This window comes from Arvicanthis niloticus, chromosome 8 (genome assembly GCF_011762505.2).
Source record: "Arvicanthis niloticus isolate mArvNil1 chromosome 8, mArvNil1.pat.X, whole genome shotgun sequence".
Taxonomy (NCBI): domain Eukaryota; kingdom Metazoa; phylum Chordata; class Mammalia; order Rodentia; family Muridae; genus Arvicanthis; species Arvicanthis niloticus.
Genome location: NC_047665.1, coordinates 80841479 through 80861268, shown reverse-complemented (window position 1 = coordinate 80861268; position 19790 = coordinate 80841479). Strand labels below are relative to the sequence as shown.

At 41.7% G+C, this 19790-nt stretch overlaps 1 protein-coding gene across 2 annotated transcripts in view; it reads left to right on the top strand.

The window, feature by feature from the left end:
- Opcml (opioid binding protein/cell adhesion molecule like) overlaps positions 1-19790 on the top strand; it is a 1093816-nt gene that overhangs the window by 224098 nt on the left and 849928 nt on the right. Inside the window, exon 1 of one of the 2 annotated variants that reach the window (XM_076939694.1) lies at positions 6640-6658. The exons of the other annotated variant lie outside the window; for it this stretch is intronic. The gene's annotated coding sequence lies outside the window, so the exon portion shown is untranslated. Of the gene's footprint in view, positions 1-6639; positions 6659-19790 lie in introns of those variants that run through there. 2 annotated transcript variants of the gene reach the window in all.

Genomic DNA, 19790 nt, shown 5'->3' with positions numbered 1-19790 from the left:
GGTATTTTCACATGTATCTGTCTTGGTAGTTATTAAGGTTTAAATCACCATCTATGATCAGAGGGTCACGCTGATGGGATTTTCTGTCTCTTTCTTTATACTTGGGCCACACAGATAGCACAAGGAGACTTGCTAGGATCCACACTTTGTGTTTACAGAGTCTCTTCTGCAACTTCTCTTGTGTTCCTTGGTATCTGCATCATTTGCTTTGTTACTATATGCTTGCCAGAGTTTTCTTCCCCACATTTCAAGCTGCTCCCTGGCCATGAATTTGTGATAATGTCTGTGTGGCTGATATCAGTGGCCAAAAGCATTCTATCAATAATAAGTCTATGTCAACCTTAGGACATGTATAGTAGCAGAGTTTCCAAAGGTCCTATTCAACACCAGACAAGATTCAGAATTTCAACATGATGCTAGTTGGGATCCAGATGTGCTTTGTTTCTTGCTAGGTTTTTTGGTTCTTTTATTTAGTGAAACATGAAGGAATCAACAGGCCAACCGCAATGAATAGCAAACTCAGCAATCAGCAATCATGAGGCAGCTTGGTTAACCATTTGCATTCTATTATGTAGTTAGTGGATGAAGGTGGAGAGCATCATCGGATAAGGAACATTTTGTGTTGTTGTTAGTTCCCTTCTCTTGTACCATATGCATGATTGCCTCCTGGTAAGGAAATTGGTTTTACATGCTTAAATACTTTCCAAGTGGTGCTCTCTCCTTATGCCAACTCCAGTTTCTGTCTCCTTATTGTTTTTTTCTTTCCTGTACACCGGAGGGCCTCACATTTTCTTTCTTTTGCTATAACTTCATTGTCCCCAAACAGATGTCAGTGTATTTACTTTTGGGTCGTATCATCTTTACATACCGTTGCTTACTTCTAATATTTATTTACTTATAAATACTTTATATGGAAAACATTCTCAGATAGCGAATGTGCAGGTACAGTGTTCAATATACAATGTCAAACACACGTGCTTAGAAAAAAATGAAAATTTAGTATGTTAGAAAAGTATACATATTTCTAAGCTCCTTTAGTTCAGTGGTAGTAGCGAAAGGAGGATTTGGGGTGATCGCTGTTGATTAAATTTGTTTAAATGAATTGCTATCACCATTCACTGTGTAACATTGCATTGCTTTTTCCTCTGAGAATCCTGTCTAATAAGGCCAGTTTGCAAGAATGTTAGATGAGGTGAAATGTTTCACATCATCCCAAGGAGTTAAGAATAAGGTGTTCAGCCGGGCGGTTGTGGCGCATGCCTTTAATCCCAGCACTTGGGAGGCAGAGGCAGGCGGATTTCTGAGTTCGAGGCCAGCCTGGTCTACCAAGTGAGTTCCAGGACAACCAAGCTATACAGAAAAACCCTGTCTCCAAAAAAAAAAAAAAAAAAAAAAAAAAAAAAACCAAAAAGAAAAAAAAAAGGAAAAGAAAAAAGAATAAGGTGTTCGGAGTTATAGGAGATTGCAGAAATCTTATGGCATATTCTTAAAAGTGAATTTAGCAGTGAATACTTCAGAAAGTGGAGGTGTTGCTTTGTATGTCTACTGCTGCTTGCCGTAGATTTGCCCTTTCTCGCCCTTTCTCGGCAGTACTATATGGATGCAAATCCTACAGCTTCCTGCGCAGTTCACAGAGTTGTTCTAAAGAGAGTGTTTATAGCTACTATTGATTACAATGGGCTCTCTCTTCTCTTAGTGTCTCTAATGCCTACAGTCACTATTAGATAATTAACCATGTAAGACGTGTCTATACCCACCTACATCTCTCTCACAGATCTGGCCTTCTCACATACTGAATTCACTTTTATGAGTGTCTTTAAGTTCCAAAGAGGTCCGTAAACTACATTTAACTAGCCTAAAATGTATCATGTTTTAAGATATGATCTGGCATTTAATTCTTTATTCATTTTAAGACAAACGTCAGATTAGTAATTCTGGATTGTGGCCAGATTGAAAAGCGCATCTTTAAGCAACAAATACGTCTGAACAGATTCTTTCTCTACCTCAGCCACCCAAATGAGTTACTTGTTTCCAACTTTTATGAGAAAGCATGTAAGAACAGCAGTTCTAAAATGACCATCACTTTTTCTCCTCTGCTTCAAAAATCATGTTCTTTTGAATGTTAATGGCAGCACGGAGAATATTGCAAAGACTAAGAAGCCATCCGTATCTAAGATGACTATGTATTTTACTACCATACTGACACGGGTTTGAGAATGACGGAGCAGCTATGAGAGTTATGCTAATATGGTAGGCGCCAAGGGACTGTCTAGGGAGACTTTGGTCACCTGTACCTTTGAGTTGTTTTAAAAACAAATTCCAAATGTTTGTTTGATTTTACCAAATGAAGACTCAGGAGCCAGATGCTGTGGTGAGTTTGGCTAGTTCAGTAAAACACAGTAAGCACCCAGCTGACCTTCCTCCTAAGAACCTTCCTCCCAGAAGAAAAGAACCAGTTCTCCATAAGCACTCTCCCAACTGACTATCCTTCCTTTTTCTACTTCCTGTTTGTCTATCTATCCACCTGACTTCCTCTAACTTGCTATGATTTTTTTCTTTTTCCTATGTTTACTCCCTGTCATCTTGTTGCTTCATCCATCTTTTGACCTGTGATTGACTTTATTCAGTCTTGTTTACAATAAATAGAAAGCTCTCAGATTAAAGGTGTGTATTAGGGCTGAGCCACACTACAACTAGAAACAGGTTTTTTTTTTCAGTACACGATCTCATAGTGTGATCAAATATCCTGCGACATTCTTGAATTTAATCACAAACTGTGTGCTAGGGCTGAGCCATACCATAACTAGAAACAGGTGGGTGTGTTTTTTTTTTTTTTTTTTTGAGTATACAATCTCAGGGATTACATAGTCATCAAATATCCTATAAAATTTTGCATCAGAGTCTAACAAGAAACTTTATACTTGTAGACTTAAAAGTCTTCACATGGGCTGAAGTGTACTGTACATGAGAATAGGCCTGTACCCTCTAGGACTATGGAAGCGTCTCTTTCTTGTTTATTAATTTAATAACATCTGTGAAAACCTTTTCTTTATACAGGGTGAGATGTATAATCTGGAGAACAGGGCCTTTTGTCTTTGGAAGACTTTATTCTACTTCCATTCTTTCTTCCCTGAGAGTAGCTATAGAACACCTACGAGAAAAAAAAAAAAAAAAAACCTTGTCAGAAAGCAAGTGTTTTACTGACTCATGAATGTATGAACAATACAGCGTAATGCAAGAAATAGGCATTGCTCGGCCCTAAGACAATCTTACCTTTATAGAAAAGCTCAACTTCAGACAGGCAGGAAGAAGAATGTTTTGGAAAGGTACTGTATGAACCTGAGTTAGAGAAAGGATGAGAAGAGATGTCTTTCATACAACATCCACACACAAAGCAGCAGGGAGACCTGGTCTTCTCTTAAGCCAAGAGTGCACATGTTCTGACTTTATTTGCTTTCTACCTCTTTCAGACTCTTGCTCAGCTCATCCTTCAGGCTTCCATGACTTATTGCTTCTTTCCTCTTCTGGACATGTTTTAATTATTATTACTCTGCTTCTGTGTTATTCTTAAGTCTCTGTTCTGCCAGGATGACCTGTGTGTCCCCACACTTCTATACTTATGGCAAATCTTTTCAGCTTCTATGAGACACAAGCTCATTGAAATGAACGCTGATGCTAGGCGTGTCTCCTTGTCTTCAAAAATGGGCATGAGACATATTTTCCAGGCCATGTCCAGTGAATGTTGTGCAGTATTCAAAGACCCCCCCTTTCTTTGAGGCTCTTCTGCAGGTCTGCAGCAACAGTAGTTGTAATGGTGGGATGTCTGACTTTGATTCTTTCTCTGTTGGTTATGTCTTTTCCCTCCTATTTCCATTATCTTTCCTCTCATGGATGTATGTGGAGCTCCTTCAGTGCCATCTGGACCACCCACTCTCATCACTTCACCCTTGATTGAGTTAGAAACAAATACTCAACACCTTTAGAGAGCTAGATATACTATTTTCTTTTGGAAGATGTTTAGAGGTGATGCAAATGGTTTACCCTGTGAGTTTCAGGTCATAGTCACCAGCTTTCTATAGCCTGCCCATTACTTCTGGTTCTACGTTTAAGCAGATAGGAAATAAGTGATTGGCTACATTTTTTTCTTGATGTTCTATGAATGGTATTAGATTCTGGTTGCTGTAATTAAAAGTGAATTAAATAGAAGAAATTGAGTATCTGCCACTTAATAAGCAAGGTGATGTTCATAAGCGGCTTTGTCACCATCAAGTTCTAACTGCAACCCCAGCAGCTTTCCATTAAAGTGGAGGATTAACCGTTAGTGCATCGCAGTGGAAGGAATGAGAAGAACAGCTCCTTGGGTCCCAACAACAAATTACTTCTGAATCAAACCTCTGATTAATAGCTCCAGAGTTGCCTCTCTGCTTTGCATAATTAAGTTTCATGGAGTGTTACAATTAACAGCCTTGCCTTCACCCAGGTAGAAACAGCTACCATTTATTTGGCCAGCAGCATCAGGAAGTGCTGGGTGGTGAATAAGAAGCATTTATGAGGGATTAGGTACATTATGTGTCATAAATTGAGTAAGGCTATAATTACCTTCCGATAAAAGGCAACAAACACGATGATCCTATGATACTACCCAAGTTCCCTCCCTCCCTTCCTTCTTCCTCCCTCCCTCCCTCCCTCCCTCCCTCCCTCCCTCCCTTCCTTCCCTTTCCTTTTTTTTGGGGGGGGGGCATGGAGAGGGGTTGTCTAAGAGTCCCTTCCCTAGTGAAACAGACACTTTTGCATGTTGGCAGCCTCCTCTTTCTGATATGTTAGGGCCTTTCTGAAGCTTCGGTGCATAGCTTGTTTTATATCATTTATTGCAGCAGCATTTGTTATCACACAAGTCGTCAGACATGTAATGCAGATGTCAGGTAAACTTCAGACTCTTGGAATTTCCTGGGCAGAGAGCCAAGATGTCATTAGAATTACTGGGATACAACAAAATGCCAAGTATTTTGCTGGAAATGAACAGGCCAGAAGTTAACTATTTGTCAATTCTGAGGGGTTAGGATATAAACAGAAGATGTTCCTTTTTGGAGATTTCCCTAAAGAGTCACATTTACATGACACAGCTATGCCTCTGACCCGTATCATTTCTGTTTAGTCCCATAAATCAAGAGCAGCTTTGATGGATCTGAAACTTTGTGTTCTGTTCAACCATCATGAGAGTTAAAGGATCAGCAAAAGAGGTTCCATGTGTAGGCCACTTCTCAGTGCCTTTCATTTGCATTGATACATTTCACTGGAGAATTTGCTCCTACTATGCAGTTACTTAGTTACTTTTATCTTTTTCATTTCTTCCATAATCTGTCTCCTCTGCCTTATTGGTTCATTTCTTCTCCTCTTACTTGTTATCCTTCAGCATCTTTCTTCTTAGCTCTCCTTCTGTTGTTCCAAAGAGTTGATCAAGAAAAAGGGAGAGAAGGAGGGAGAAAGGGAGGGGGAGGGGGAGGGGGAGGGGGAGGGGGAGCATGCAAAAAGAAAAAGAAAAAAAGAACTCAAATCTCTGTCTGTATAATTCTTCATGGGTGTGACTTGAGTTAGCTGGTTAATAATGCTGATTAACAACAATAATTAACCCCCTGGGTATTTTACTTTAAAACATTGTTGAAAAAGAAGAATGAGGAGGGGGAAAGGAATAATATTCTTTTCATGCACAGGACAGTGCTGCTGTGGAATCTGAGGAGACAGGGCTCCCCAGAGTCATTTGGAAAGCATATAGAGAAGGAAACAAATTCCACTTGTCTCTGATGACCACCTAATGAGAACTTTAGGAGTTATATTAGGATTTAGAGGTAGCCAGAACGGAAGAGAGGGGAGGAGGAGGAGAGAGAGGCAGAGAGAGAGAGAGAGAGAGAGAGAGAGAGAGGCCAGCCCATGCTTTAAGCAAGCTGGTGCCTCATACACACCATGTATACACCAGGAGGAAAGCCCCAGCATTCCTGGCTGAAAAGCCATTTGTCTTGCAAATTTCTATAATGAACAGATTTTGGAATAAATACCATGTAATCTGTGATGACAGTTCTCTCATTTCCTTTTTATTAGTTCAATCTTCACAGCATCTGAACCACATAGCGACAGAGCCTCTGTAATCATTAAGGCAGCTGGTTGTACACATTTCCCCCTCCGCCTGGCACACAACCGACTCCCCAGCCAATTTCGCCTCAAGAGACCCGTGTTGCAGTAGTCACATGCATATATGTAAGAATTCCAGGACAGAATGGAAAATGGGCAGCAGGACAGGACCTGTAGCTGTCACAACATGTGTTATTTCCCCAACAGACCTGTACTTGGAATAGGTAAAACCCAGTCTTACGTGAAGCTGTGGGAAAGCAGAATTGCATTAAACTTGATCTGCTTAGAATCAGTCTCCTCAGTGTGTTTTCTGTGGTTATGGTGGATTCCTAACTCTCCTTTATCTCTCCCTTTCTTTGTCTTTCCCTAGGTAAGTGATATTTGGTTACTGTTTTGAGTGTCTTCAAAAGAGAGCCCGAGACCTCCCAGTTTTCATTCTCTGAGGAAGAAAATCTTTGGCAATTGACCATCTCTTCTGACCCAGGGCTTCTGGTTCATCTGTATTCTAATGCAATACAGTGGGGATATGAAGGTATGGCTGCTTACGGCTGGGTGGTTTGCATCCTGTCCTGGAGTCATGATGAGGTAAAGGCTGAAACTTGCAGAGAACAATGGCTGTTCTGGCCTCTGTATGCCAACTGGTTGTGTGGGTTCTCTTGCATTCTATGTTAATCAGGTGGCTAAAAGTGAACTTTATAAAACAGCTGGATGCCATTCTTACAAATGGCACTACAAATCATCCCTGCCTTTTAACAAAAGAAGGGAAGTGGCTCAAATATATATACTTTTTAATGTATAAGTTGGGTGAATGATTCGGATGGAGAAAAGTCAATGAACATTATATTGTAATTATCACAGCCGTCATATGTGTATCACTGTGAGTCATAAACGAGCTTCATGAAGGCAGGCGTTCAGGGGGACACGAACATTGCATTCTGGGGCCTGACATTATGCATTTTCTTTGTGTGTTTAGCTTTGGCACATTGAGGTATCGTCCCATGAAAATTTCAGCAGAGCTGTGCTACTCACTAGGGTCTGAGTCTTTCTTATTTTCAAACTCAGGGTGGTTGGGAAGGCTGAATGTGGCCTGGATGACAATCACTGGATCTGCACTTGAAATAAGACAAGAGAGCTTACTGTGATAAACAGCTAACTGCTGACCTCAGTCTATGTGAAACGCAGATGTCACTGTAGTTTTTCTACTTTCTGCTGAATTGACTAAAATGCTAACCCTGTGTGGCTAAAAGAAATCCTTTATTCTGATTCCAAGGGGCAGGAGAGGCCAGGCCTTCCTTCATCCTCGGACGTCTTCTGTAGTCACTGATACTCTACATTGCACGATAGCATGTGCTTGGTTATATTCTTTATTAAGGCAAAAAAAAAAAAAAACAAAAAAACAAAAACTGGAGGATCAGTGTCCACCACTCGTTAATAGTTAATAAAATCATGCTTCTTATACACATAGCAAATAAATGAATATTAAATATTTTACATAATTTGCTATTCATGAGGACTGCATGCAGAGATGATATGTTTCAGAATGTAAATTGGAAAAATGTAAATGTGCACAGAATAGAATCTGCCTGCCTCAGATGATACTGGTATGTGCTTGCAAGTGGTCGGGGGCTAGGCTTTTTTTTTTTTTTTTTTTTTTTTTGTAGGAGGATTTCAGAAACAGTAAACCTTAACCACACAGAATTTATTCCCATGTCTATAGACAAGAACTATTTTGTGTTGCTATCAATTATCTATAATTTCCAGAGTAGTAAAATAACTCAAAGGCAATGAAGGGCTAGAATAAAATAAGCCAGCGGGGTGCTTTAAAATGTGTTGTTTTCTATAGCAGATGCTGAGTAATCTTTTCTGTTTGATTCCAATTTCCTTATACTCTGGGAGGGGAGATGTTAAAACGGGCAGTTATCCTCAGGGGTACTTTTAGACTCTATCTACATTCCCACTTATTAAAGTTCAGATCTGTGAAGCCTGGAGTTTCTGCCTTCTTTCAATTTTGTAGATGAACCAACCTAAGTTTCCTGTGACCATCCTATGGTGCTTGGTTTTATCCCTGGGATCAAAGAAGCAATTTTAATTTTTTTTCCCAGCAAAGGATAGATTTTTAGTAAACATGTGTCCACTGAGTGGGGAGGTTGTTGAAGATAGATATTAGCTACACAGAACTTTACTCTTTGGAATTGTCAAAACTATCCCTCCTGTGGAAGAAGTTATGTTTGAAACTTTCTTCCTGAAAAACCTTTATCTCCGGAACATGTTTTGTTCTTACTAACTCCTCACTGTATTTAGAGGGTGATGTCCCTCTTGATTCATGTCCAGTTTGTATCAATAAACATATGCTGTGACCATATTTTGAGTTACTTGATAGGTCTGTTCAGATGTGGGTATGGATCATGATGGTTCACCCATCATCAAACTGGGGCCATGGCTCAAAACAAGGAGGAACCAGAGGGGACAGAGGGGACCTTTGACAATGAATAAGCAAAGGCACGCCCTGCCTAGGCCTGACAGGAGTTGTCCTGGGTGTAACATTGTCATCCCAGCTCCTGGCATGTGGCCTCAGAGCCTTGGGGAGCAGGGAGTTTTCATCTGCTCATTCTGTGGGCATGATTGCCTCCTAGCAGATCAGACTTGTGTGTGTGTGTGTGTGTGTGTGTGTGTGTGGTGTCTGTATGTGCCCATTTGCTTCCAGAGAACTTTGCTTCATGCTGTTGTCGCTGATGAAAATCCCTCTCGGTGGGCTCGAGCTATGGTACCACATCGACTCACAGTGATGGCTTTTTCAGGGAGGGCAGGGCGACTCCACCACACCCCAGAAAATCATATCATTTTCACTGTTAGCACCTCGTGCTGAGATTGCTCTAACTCCTCTCACATACAAAATCCAGCTGTGCTCCTGGGAGAACTCGCAAAGTAAAAAACTTACACCAATATTTTTTTCCCTTCTTAAACCTTCTGGAGTTTCTCCTTTAAAAATATGTTGGAGGGTGGTATTGGTAAGGACGAAGCTCCCAATGATATCAGTCTCTACAGCCTATTCCCCCTCATTTGTCCAAACTCTTGGGTACACCCCAAATGTTTGATATATGGTATAGTCTTCCTTTAAAATTATTCCTCAAGATTAGTGCTGGGTATGAGGTCTCAGCTTTGAACTTTGGAATAAATGGGCACAAACCAGTTTGGCTGACTTAACTAAGGCACTGGTGGGGCTGAATCCCAGACCCAGCTAGGCTTATGTTTCCTACTTTGATTCTCCATTGTGAATGCAGGGATGGAATGTAAAGGATAGATTCTAAGCCTTTGGTTATTTATAACAGCAGACAAGGTTGGCTCTTATTGCATTCAAAGCCCCAGCTTGCTAGGAGTGACCTGCCTGCCTACACTGGGGATGAGCACCTTTAGTCTGGAATTTACTTGCTTTTTTAAAGGGGCCCTAGGGTACTGAGACAATCAGCTTTCTGGTTGTAAACTCTGAAAAATAAGTGTTCTGTCAATAAACAAAATGACCACCGCAGATGCTACCTCTCTCTTCCTATCCCTCACTGTTCTCAGTAGCAGAGGGTCCATGTCCCCAAGACTACAGAACTAAATCATGGTGGAACATATTGGGAAGGAAATCTCATAGAAGGAGCTCAGAGAAGAACATGGTGAGTCTGTCTCCATGTGGGTTTGCTAAGGGTTCATTCACTTCATCTTCTTATTCCTTGGTACTTCAGAACCAACTAAAAGATCATAGAAATGTCTCCTGGACATCTATCTAGCTATGGTTTATTACCTCTGTGTTTCTATGTCAAACATTCTTTTTTTTTTTCTCCCTTGCTCTGAAAATTGAACCCAGTATCTCATACGTGCAAAAGAAGCACTCCAACTTCATGGATGAACTACATTCCCAACCCTTGTGTCACATTTTATTTTGAGACAGGTCTTGCTAAGTTGCTGAGGCTGTCCTTGAACTTGCAATCCTCTTGCCTTGACTTCAAAGAGAGCTGAAATAACAGCTCTGCCCTGCACCACCAAGTCTGTCCATATAGAGCAAATTAGTAGCCTTGGCACAATGTGCTGGAGTGGGGACCAGCCACTCCCTGCAGCCTCTCTCCCCTGGTCTCTTCTTGTTTCTCTTTGTTCCTTTCTTGCCATGGGGGCCTCCTCACTTAGCCTGTGGTCCAGACCAGAGTATCCTCGTGCACATATTTGAGCTGCTGATTTGTTTCTGGAATCATGATGAGAAACCACAAGCGGTGTGCCAGGTGCTAGAAAGAGGGATTTAGCTTCCTTATATAATTCCCTGCATCTCTCTCACCCTGCCTTATTTTTCAGGAGTCCGCATATTATCTCATGCTAGCAGGTGCAATAAGGTATAAATACAAGGATGTCTCAAATGCATGTTATTAAGACATTTTGGAGCCAGTTGGAGGGGTACCGGCTGGGAATGTCAATCATAATGACCACCAGTGTTATAAATCTACTTGCTATTCTCCTCTGCCTTGGGAAACTGCCGCTCAACTCTGGTACGATAGCATTCTAATTCAAGTTACTGTTATTATTATTTCCCTTCTGGAACATGTATAAAATTCCATTTTCTTATTGATTCAGGAGGTTGAGGACCCCAAAATAATAGTGAATAAATCACAACCAGGGTATTGTGTATATGGAAAGAGAACAGAGACTCTGAGAAGCTGAGAGGGAAGGAAGGATGTGGGGACATTCGGAACCTCTACAAGATTGTCAAAGTGTTTGAAGAAACTGAGAAGCTATGATGAGAAAAGCAATATCACATCTCTGTTGCAATGAGTTTTTCCTGGTGCTCAAAGAGTGTTATTACTCTTGGAAAAGAAAGCTCTCTTTTCTCTTCCTCTTTTTTGATTTAGACTTCTGTGAGTCAAAGTGCTTTGGTGTTTTAATGGTCTGTTTTAAAGATGGAAAGGGCCCTTACGTGCCAGAACACAACCTGTCCAAGCCAGCATGGGGCTTTGTTTGATTATAAAGCTTGTTTGGGATACATGATATTTTTATAGCTTCTGCTTTGCTTCACCGATGGCCATATTGATGTCGCTCTCCAGGACAGGGCTAATAAATAGTTTATAAAACTGTAAGGCCATTCTCTTGGGTAATCTACCACTGTGCCTTCACAGACTGTAGATCACACACCCAGAGAGTGCTGGCTTCTCATGGAAGCTGACCACAGGGTGGTTAGTTGGAACTATATGCATGTGATGCATATGTGTGCGTGTGTGTGTGTGTTTGTATGCTTGTCTTCGTGTATGCTTCAAAGGAACCACCTGAACTTTGCTGTGAACATATTGGAAGTGCAGTGGAGAATAAAATACTGAGGATGGGTGTTTCATGAATGCTTCCCAGTTTGTGCTTAAGACACCGTGGCTACTGGGAAAGCAGGGCTTACAGAACAGCTCTGGAAACTCCGCCCAAAGAGTTTAAGCTACTGTAACTGGCCATTTGCTAAAAGTTAAGAGTAGTGCATGAGAGCGCAGGCATAGAAGTACTGAGGAGCTTACTGGCACCTTAGGATCTGTCACTCAACTTTTCTAAGGGGACGTAGATGCCAGTTTTGGTGCTGTGCCTTGTAGAGACACCTTTTAGCAACATACTATTGCCAACAGAGGAGAATGAGGGTGCAGTTTACACTGACCACATGCATCTGGGTGCTGGGCAATGTGGGGCTTATAATCTTCACCAAGGCAATGCCTCCCAATGCTAGGAAGCACTTGCCCCATGACACCTCCTTGTGCACATGTCCAGTGTGCCATGTTATGATTTTAGAGGCTTAAAAACCCTAAAGACTAATCATAGTAACATTAAGGATATAAAATGTGGTCTAACTTACCTCTTGTTAACTCAGTAGAAAGTGGCAGGGCCACATTTTTTTTCAATTTGTATCCTGAATACATGGAATATAATTCTGTGTGGTTTCAGCTGTAATGGCGCTGTATGCAAGCTGATTTGTGCATGCTTAGAAGTCCCACTGATTACAGTGCTCACCAGAACATCTCGGATGCTATCTGATAGCTGTAGCTTCCTTTTCCCAAGAAGAGAAGACAATCTAAGCTGCCATTGCCTAGCCCTATGGGTGTGGGCTAAAAGGGTCACAACAGCTCAATGGGCCTTTTTTATGCTGTATGTTACCCATGAAGTGAGAATGGTGACTCTCTTGAAATTCTTCCGGAGAGTTCTGAAAACCAAGGCACAGCACACTGCCCATATACATATCTTGCTATCTCCAGTTTCTGTTGGTGTTCCCTACTCTTCTCTTGGTGGCTGTAGTGACATTTTCTGGTGCATTCTTGGCACACTTGCAAAGCTGATGTGGAGTGTAGCAGTCCCATGGCTGCTCTGCTTAGAGCTGCCTTTATCACAGAGCGTCTGAGGGGACTAGCTAGCCTCTCCTTTCTGATGCTCTACTCAGGGCAGAGTGAAGTAGCTCTTATCTTTAAAAATTATCATTATCTTTTCATTTGCTGTTCAGTGTCACCATCAGGCTCAAACATGGGTCACAGGTGATGTGAATCTCAAGCACCCATGTCCGTACTGGGGCTCTTGCCCATCCTCACTGTGTAACACTGTGGTGACTCTTCCCACGCCTCATTGGTGCCTGGCTCCAAAGTGCTACACATCTGAATGCTGGGACCAAGGAAATACTACTATAGAGACACAACCTCATGGTACTGCTTCAACAGGGTTTCCTGAGTGTTTACTGGCAAAGGTATGAGGAGGTCATGTTAAGGGAAACCTTTGTCACAGGATTAAGAGGACCAGTTGAGAGCAGTGTTCTTAAGCAGAGTTGGAAGGAAATGTTCTAGAAGTCAGAGGACTAAAGAAAGTCTCTTTGTGGCTTGTTGTGGCCCAGGCTGCCCACGTTTGGGGGCCAAAATGTCACAGGCCACTCTGTCAATGTTGGACCCGCACTGCCAAAGACTTGGGGGCTAAGTTGTTAGAGCCTGCACTTCCCCAAGCTGCTCTGGTCTGTGGGTCGGGGTTCAGCAAGAGAGAGAGTGAGGACAGACTCAAGGAATGGAGACCAGACAGAGTGTGAATCAATCCCGTTTAGTCTTCAGTCTCTCTTCTTCTCTCCAAGTCCCTAGTCTTGAGTTCCTAGTTCCTAGTTCCTAGTCCCTAGTGCCTCCAAGTTCCAACTTTCTTCTTCCAAGTGCTAAGTGCCTAATGTCTAATAACTAACTCCAAGATGTACTCTGGAGTGTCTGATTCTCTGATACTCCAAATTGTTCTGAACTCTCCTGTCTGCCTTTCGCCTTTTATATGTCTCACTTCTAAGCCACGCCTCTAAGTCACGCCTTTAATCATGCCCTTAGGCCTGATTATCTAAATCTGTATCTAAATCTGATCTCTAAGTCACACCCTTAAGTCACACACCTTTAATCTCACACACCCAAGGGAAAATCCTGGGTATCTAAAGCAAGATGTTATCAGAGTGTGCTCAGCTGTTGCAGGCTAATGTAATCAAGTCTCTTATCAGGGTATATGGCAAAAGATGGCTGCAAGGATGATAGCCGCCTTCTGTCAGCTCCCCACAGTGGCTTGCTTCTGGTTCTATCTTCTTTTAAACATCCTTAGATCATTTCACAGTGACTCAATGGCACTATCTTTGCCTTAATTCTTACATGGGTGTGCCCTCTATCAGCACATCATCTTTAACAGACAAGCAAATAATTATCAGCTTTACCCATTAGAGTCTGTACATTCCACGAAAGCAGACACCACTATCATCTATGCCTAGGGTAATTCTGGTCCTAATGACTCTTTATCTAAATGATGGCAGCATCTATTAGCCTTTATGACAAGACCCTCAGTCTGAGCCCCATGCATCGACAAGGGCTGTCTTCTCTGAAGACTTCACATAAGCTCTGGAAGCCATGTGGAGCGCAGAACCTTGAGGATGTTATCATCATCTTGCTTCTTCCACTTTTTCAAGACTTTGCAGAGGAATAGGAAACAATACCAGACAGATGTACATTCTTGATTTCCGTGAGTGCAAACCCCAAATCCAGGTGTCCTATGAACTCTGGCTTTTCATGAGAATCAGCTGGCAGATTTGAAAAATACACAAACAAATGAAAGCAGTGGTACTGGAAGCTCTACACAAGTTACTCTGCCATAATTGATAGGGCTAGAACCTGGACATCAGTCAGTTTTGAAAGTCCCAATAGCTTTGAGGTGTACCAACCTTCATAATGAGAATTCTTTTCCCTTTCTTGGGCTGCAGACTCTCATCTCGGCTCACTGCAGATACTGATGCTTCTCTTTTACAAAGCATTGTACTTGAAAGGAGATGCCACTTTGGCAGGATGAAGGCCTTATGGTCTATGGGGTTTTCTCAGTGCTTAGATGTTGGCCAAAGCCAGTTGACCTGGAGTTGTCTTAGAGTGGGGGCAGTTCTGTTGCATCCTTTCTTGTCTCTAGGAAGCAAGTGCTGAGAAAGTTAGAGAAGTAACTGGGAGCTTGGCTTGGAGCTGCTAGTGCCTTTTCAGTGCTGTGTGTTCTATGCTAGTCTTAGGCTGTGGAATGACATATTTAAAGATAATTCATAGTAGCAAGTCACACCTTTAACTCTTTTTAAAAAATTTTTTTATTGGATATTCTGTTTACATTTCAGATTTTATCCCCTTACCCCATTCCCCCTACCACACAGGAACCCCCTATCTCATTCTCCCTTCTGCTTCTATGAAAATGTGCCCCTACCTACCCCCCATTCCCACCTCCCCACCCTCGAATTCCCCCTCCCACTCCATGTTTGGCCTTCATAGGACCAAGGATCTCCTCTTCCAGCTATGGCCAACAAAGCCATCCTCCCCCACATATACAGATGGAGTCATGGGTCCCTCCCTATGTGCTCCCAGGCTGGTGGTTTAGACCCTGGAAGCTCTGGTTGGTTGGTATTGTTGCTCTCCTCCTTCAGTCTTCTCTCTAACTCCTCCATTGGGAACCCCTTGATCTGATCAATGGTTAGCTGTGAGCATCTGCATCTGAATATGTCAGACCTCTAAGGAGACAGCTATAACAGGTTCCTATCAGCTTGCTCTTCCTGATATCCACATCAGTGTCTACCTTTGGTGACTGTACATGGGATGGATACCCAGGTGGAATAGTCTCCAGACAGCCCCTCCTTCAGTTTCTGTCCCACACGTTGTCTCCATATTTACTCCCTTGAGTATTTTGTTACTCCTTCTAAGTCTTTAGTTTACCACAAGTAAATGTTTTTTCCATCATGGACACACCATGAAATGCTACAGATTTATCTGAACTTCTCAGTTCTTGTCCTTCCTGCAAGGGCTGAATGACAGCTGTACCAGAAAAGAGCAGACTGCTTCCTTTCCAAAGACACCAGCTGGGATGCAAAGGCAACACATTACAGGCTTGTCCCTACCACCCTGGTCCTCAGTTACAAAAGCCAGTATAATAGGGACTTTCTCTACCCCTTCCCCTTCATAAGGAAGCAACACAAATTCAGAACTCTGATAGCCTAGGCTCAAAAAGATCCAAGATTTACTCCTGGAATCTGAGTCTCTGGTAACCACTATACATACATGGACCCTTCTGGCTGGTTTTCCTGCCTTTACTCTTTCAGTTTGGCTTCCCCACCCCCACCCCCATAGCTCCCTCCCTGCTGGCCTGGAAAGGTCTACTTCTGGATGCCCTTGTGGATCCACTGACAGGCAAAGCACCAAGTTCCACACCAAACTATCAGTTAATTAATTAGCTTTTTACCGAATAGTCCAGTGAAAAGACCCAGGGGCTACTCATAGATTTTTCTGGCCCATCTCATAGCCACAGTGTTCTTGAGGCTTTGGAACACTTGAAATGGCAGTTAGTACACACAGTTGAAATGAATATATTTTTATCACAATGTTCTTTTGTTTGTTTGCTTTTAAGTCAGAGTAGTTTTGATGCTTATATTTTTATTTTTTATGTATATAAGTGTTTGCCTACATGTATGTATGCATATCATGTGCTTGTGTGGTACTCATGAGAGCCAGAAAAAGACATATGATCTCCTAAAACTAGAGTTACAGATGGCTGTGTGCTACCATGTGTTTGCTGGAAACCAACTTTGGTTCTTTTGCTAGAGCAGCGAGTGCTCTCAACGACTGAGACATCTTCCAGTTTCATATTTCTTTAGTCTAGAAAATGTTGCTAGTGGGATTTTAAATGCTAAATATATGTTTTAAAATGTATATATCTTACCCTATTTTTGTTGTTATTTTGTTTTGTGTTTTTTGTTTGGTTTTGTTTTTCAAACAGGGTATCTCTATGTAGCCTTTTCTGCCCTGGGACTTGCTCTTTACACCAGGCTGGCCTTGAACTCAAAGATCCACCTGCCTCTGCCTCCTGAGAACTGGAGTTAAAGAACATGAGCTACTACCCCTGCCTTTATGCTATGATTTTATTTAGGTAACTCTGCTCTACAGTATGAAACAAAGGTTTAGTTATTGCTTTCCCCATTGTTTCTCTCCATGGATAAACTTCTAAGTCTATCCCTGGCTGTCTCCTTCCTGGTAGTGTGAGACAAAAAGATGAATAAGTTATTTGCCATTCTTTTTTTATTCTTTTTTTGTATGACCTATTTTACTTTTTGTGAATCCTCTAAACGTCTACACAGTGCCAAAATCAGAATAGGAGCTTAACAAATAATTATAGTCTGGGTTATTTATGGAGATTTTATTTATTCTGCATTATCCAGGATGGCTTTATGTAGACCTTCTAAAATTAAAATTGTTCTTTTTTCTTCATTGGGCTTAAGGTTCATTTTACTTATACATACATCTGTCTCTTCAACTCCATCAAGGTTAACAGAAGGTCAGGCTGTAGTTTTACTTGTAATTTTATTGATGAGTAAGAGAATCACACCATGAATGAAGGAGAAATGAGGCTAGGCTCAACTACAGGTCCTTCAATTGAACACACCACACCCATCAGTTCATGAACAAAAACTCAATATTAGCAATGATTAGAGAGGTCATCTATACATGGTATCTGATCACATTTTTATGCACTTAAATATAAAAGTGCATTTGGAGATATATCTTAGAATCCAGGGTTAGAGCTTCCCTCTCTTCCAGTCCAGAACTCTGCTCTGTTTTAATTCCTGGCTCCTCTCTCTTTTTCAGGGAAACTTCTTCTGTTCTCCTGCCTTCCTGATTCCTCTCAATCATATTTCTTTACTGAAGCCCAAGTTTGGAAACAGCTCTGTACTACATGTCTTTGGCAAGCATACATTTTGTGTGTCATCTGCTCCATTTATTTTGAGTTGTCAGTTGTCTTTTGAACTGATATTTGCATATGATGCATGCTCATATTTCCCCATGGACTCAGTCAGCTCTTATCAGGGAAGGTTCTTTATGCTTTCAGAATGGGCGAGTGGGAAACTCAGTAACTCAGGCCATTTAAAAGTATTAAGACATCTCACATAGCACACGCTCATATACATTCCTAATGGCGCTAAATCATTTGCTAACTGGAGACAAGTTTCTTTTAGGCTATTAATAGTTTTAAAATAATTAAGCGAGTGGAGCTACATTAATGAGTGTATGCTAAATGGATTCTATTTAAGGGAAATCTCAGCTCTGTGTCCCCCTGCTGTCTTGTTTTTAGCAACTAAATGCAGCTCCTTTGCTATGACCATCCTACCATCCTCACAATCCTCCTTACCCTCCCCACCCTCCCCATCCTCACTATCCTCCAGCTCATTCTATCCTTGATTCTGATACTTCCAACAAGGCCTCTCACAGATTACAAGCACTAACACACACACACACACACACACACACACACACACACACACACACACACACATACACACACACACTCATACACACACTCACACACACACACACAGAGGTGGCAATGATTCTGTGTTCAAATGTCTCCTTGAGCTATTTCTCCAGGCCAGCATTCACTCCACTTTATCTTCCTTGCTGACAGCTGAGTGACATTTTTAAGGTCACTCCGGGGTTGAAACAGATGTTAGGAGTGCAGCACAGCCTATATCAGAGAACACCCAGATAGCTTGCATCAGCACCCATGATGCTTCCTGCCTAGGCCTGTTCCTAACTCACTTCAAATGTGTCCTCTCCACACAAATCAGGGGAACCTTCTCAAGCAAACAAACACACCATGTTTGGGTCATCTCTCCTATTTCAGTTGCACTTTGGCTTCTTAGGCCCTTCTCTGGAACTTTCTTTTTTCCTTTTTTTTTTTTTTTTTTTTTTTTTTTTTTTGAAGTTTCATATTGTTCTAGGAGGCCTAATGCTTTTGTCCCTTGTTTTCTGACCGTCTTTTTCTATGTCTTTGCTTATTGAATTGGACTTGTTGCATCTGATTATCGTTCACTTATAACATGTCCAAGCTCTCCAGAGAGGACCCAGGTTTACAATCTCTTATTATGTGGAGCTATCTCATTTAAATCAGATGGTACCTCAACAGTCATGGGGATGGTACCTCTTCTCAAAGTTTCACCATCTTTGTCCAGTGCTCATACTTAAATCGCAATACACTTTTTAGGACCATGTTACTATCCACATGTCACATAAGACCAGGCAAGGCTATCCAAAGTTTTGTTATTGCTATGAATCATAGCTAGTGAATACTAAACCAAAATCTGACCCTATGTACATTTATGTTCAAGTCTGATGACCTACTCACATTGAGTGGGCCCCATCTCATTCACATATGTATGTTTTGTGCCTTGCACATAGATGATAGAAAATAATACAATATATAAACAGACAAGAAAGACTCCCTACCTTCCCAATTGTCTGAACACCTTTTCTCCTGTTCTTTCCTCCCTCCATTCACTCTGCTCTCTCCACTAACAATGAGGTCATCATCAAGGTTAGATACCTGTGGGTTTGTTTGCACTATAAATACCTGACTGCTCCTGAAGTCTCCTATGCCATCTCTGACACACCTCTTTGCCCCTGACATTTTCAGAGTCTGTTCTCAAGGCTTGCCTTTATTCATGTTACATGGGGCCATGTGTCATGAGCCTCTGAGAAGTAGTGCCATCCTCCTGCCTGTCTGATCAATTCACCATTACACCCACCATCTGAAAGACCTGAACTGTATGGCAGGCTACTCTTGAACCCTTCCCCTGCCTGCCCTCACCATTTGCATTATGTTAGCACTAAGCACATTTTCCTCAATGTAAGATCATGGAGACACAAAATATCCTCAGAACAGGAAAATAACACAGCACACTATATTGACCTCTTCTGTCAATATTTTCAATGATGCTCATTTCAATAAAAAAAGTTGGTTAATGCCCAGGAGCAGGAAGTGAAGAAGGCTCACTAGGCTTGACTTCTGGACATTAAAGGTAGAAGGAGACTAGAAGAATGCCATTCTGCCCTTCAAATATGAAAAGCTTCTCAGAGCAACCGCTTCCTCAAGGAACATGAGTATGTAGAGAAGAACTCAAGTCAGAAGAGGATTTCAAAAGGCATGAACCACTTAGTAGAACCATTCCTACCTGGGACCTCTACCACTGAGGACTCTAGTCAACCTCCTATATTAAGGTCTATCCCAAGGACTCAGCCATCACTTTGCTAAACACTGAAGCCATTTGGTCTAAAGATTGAATGGCATGCTGGTTGCAATGACGATTATACAACATTCATATGTTT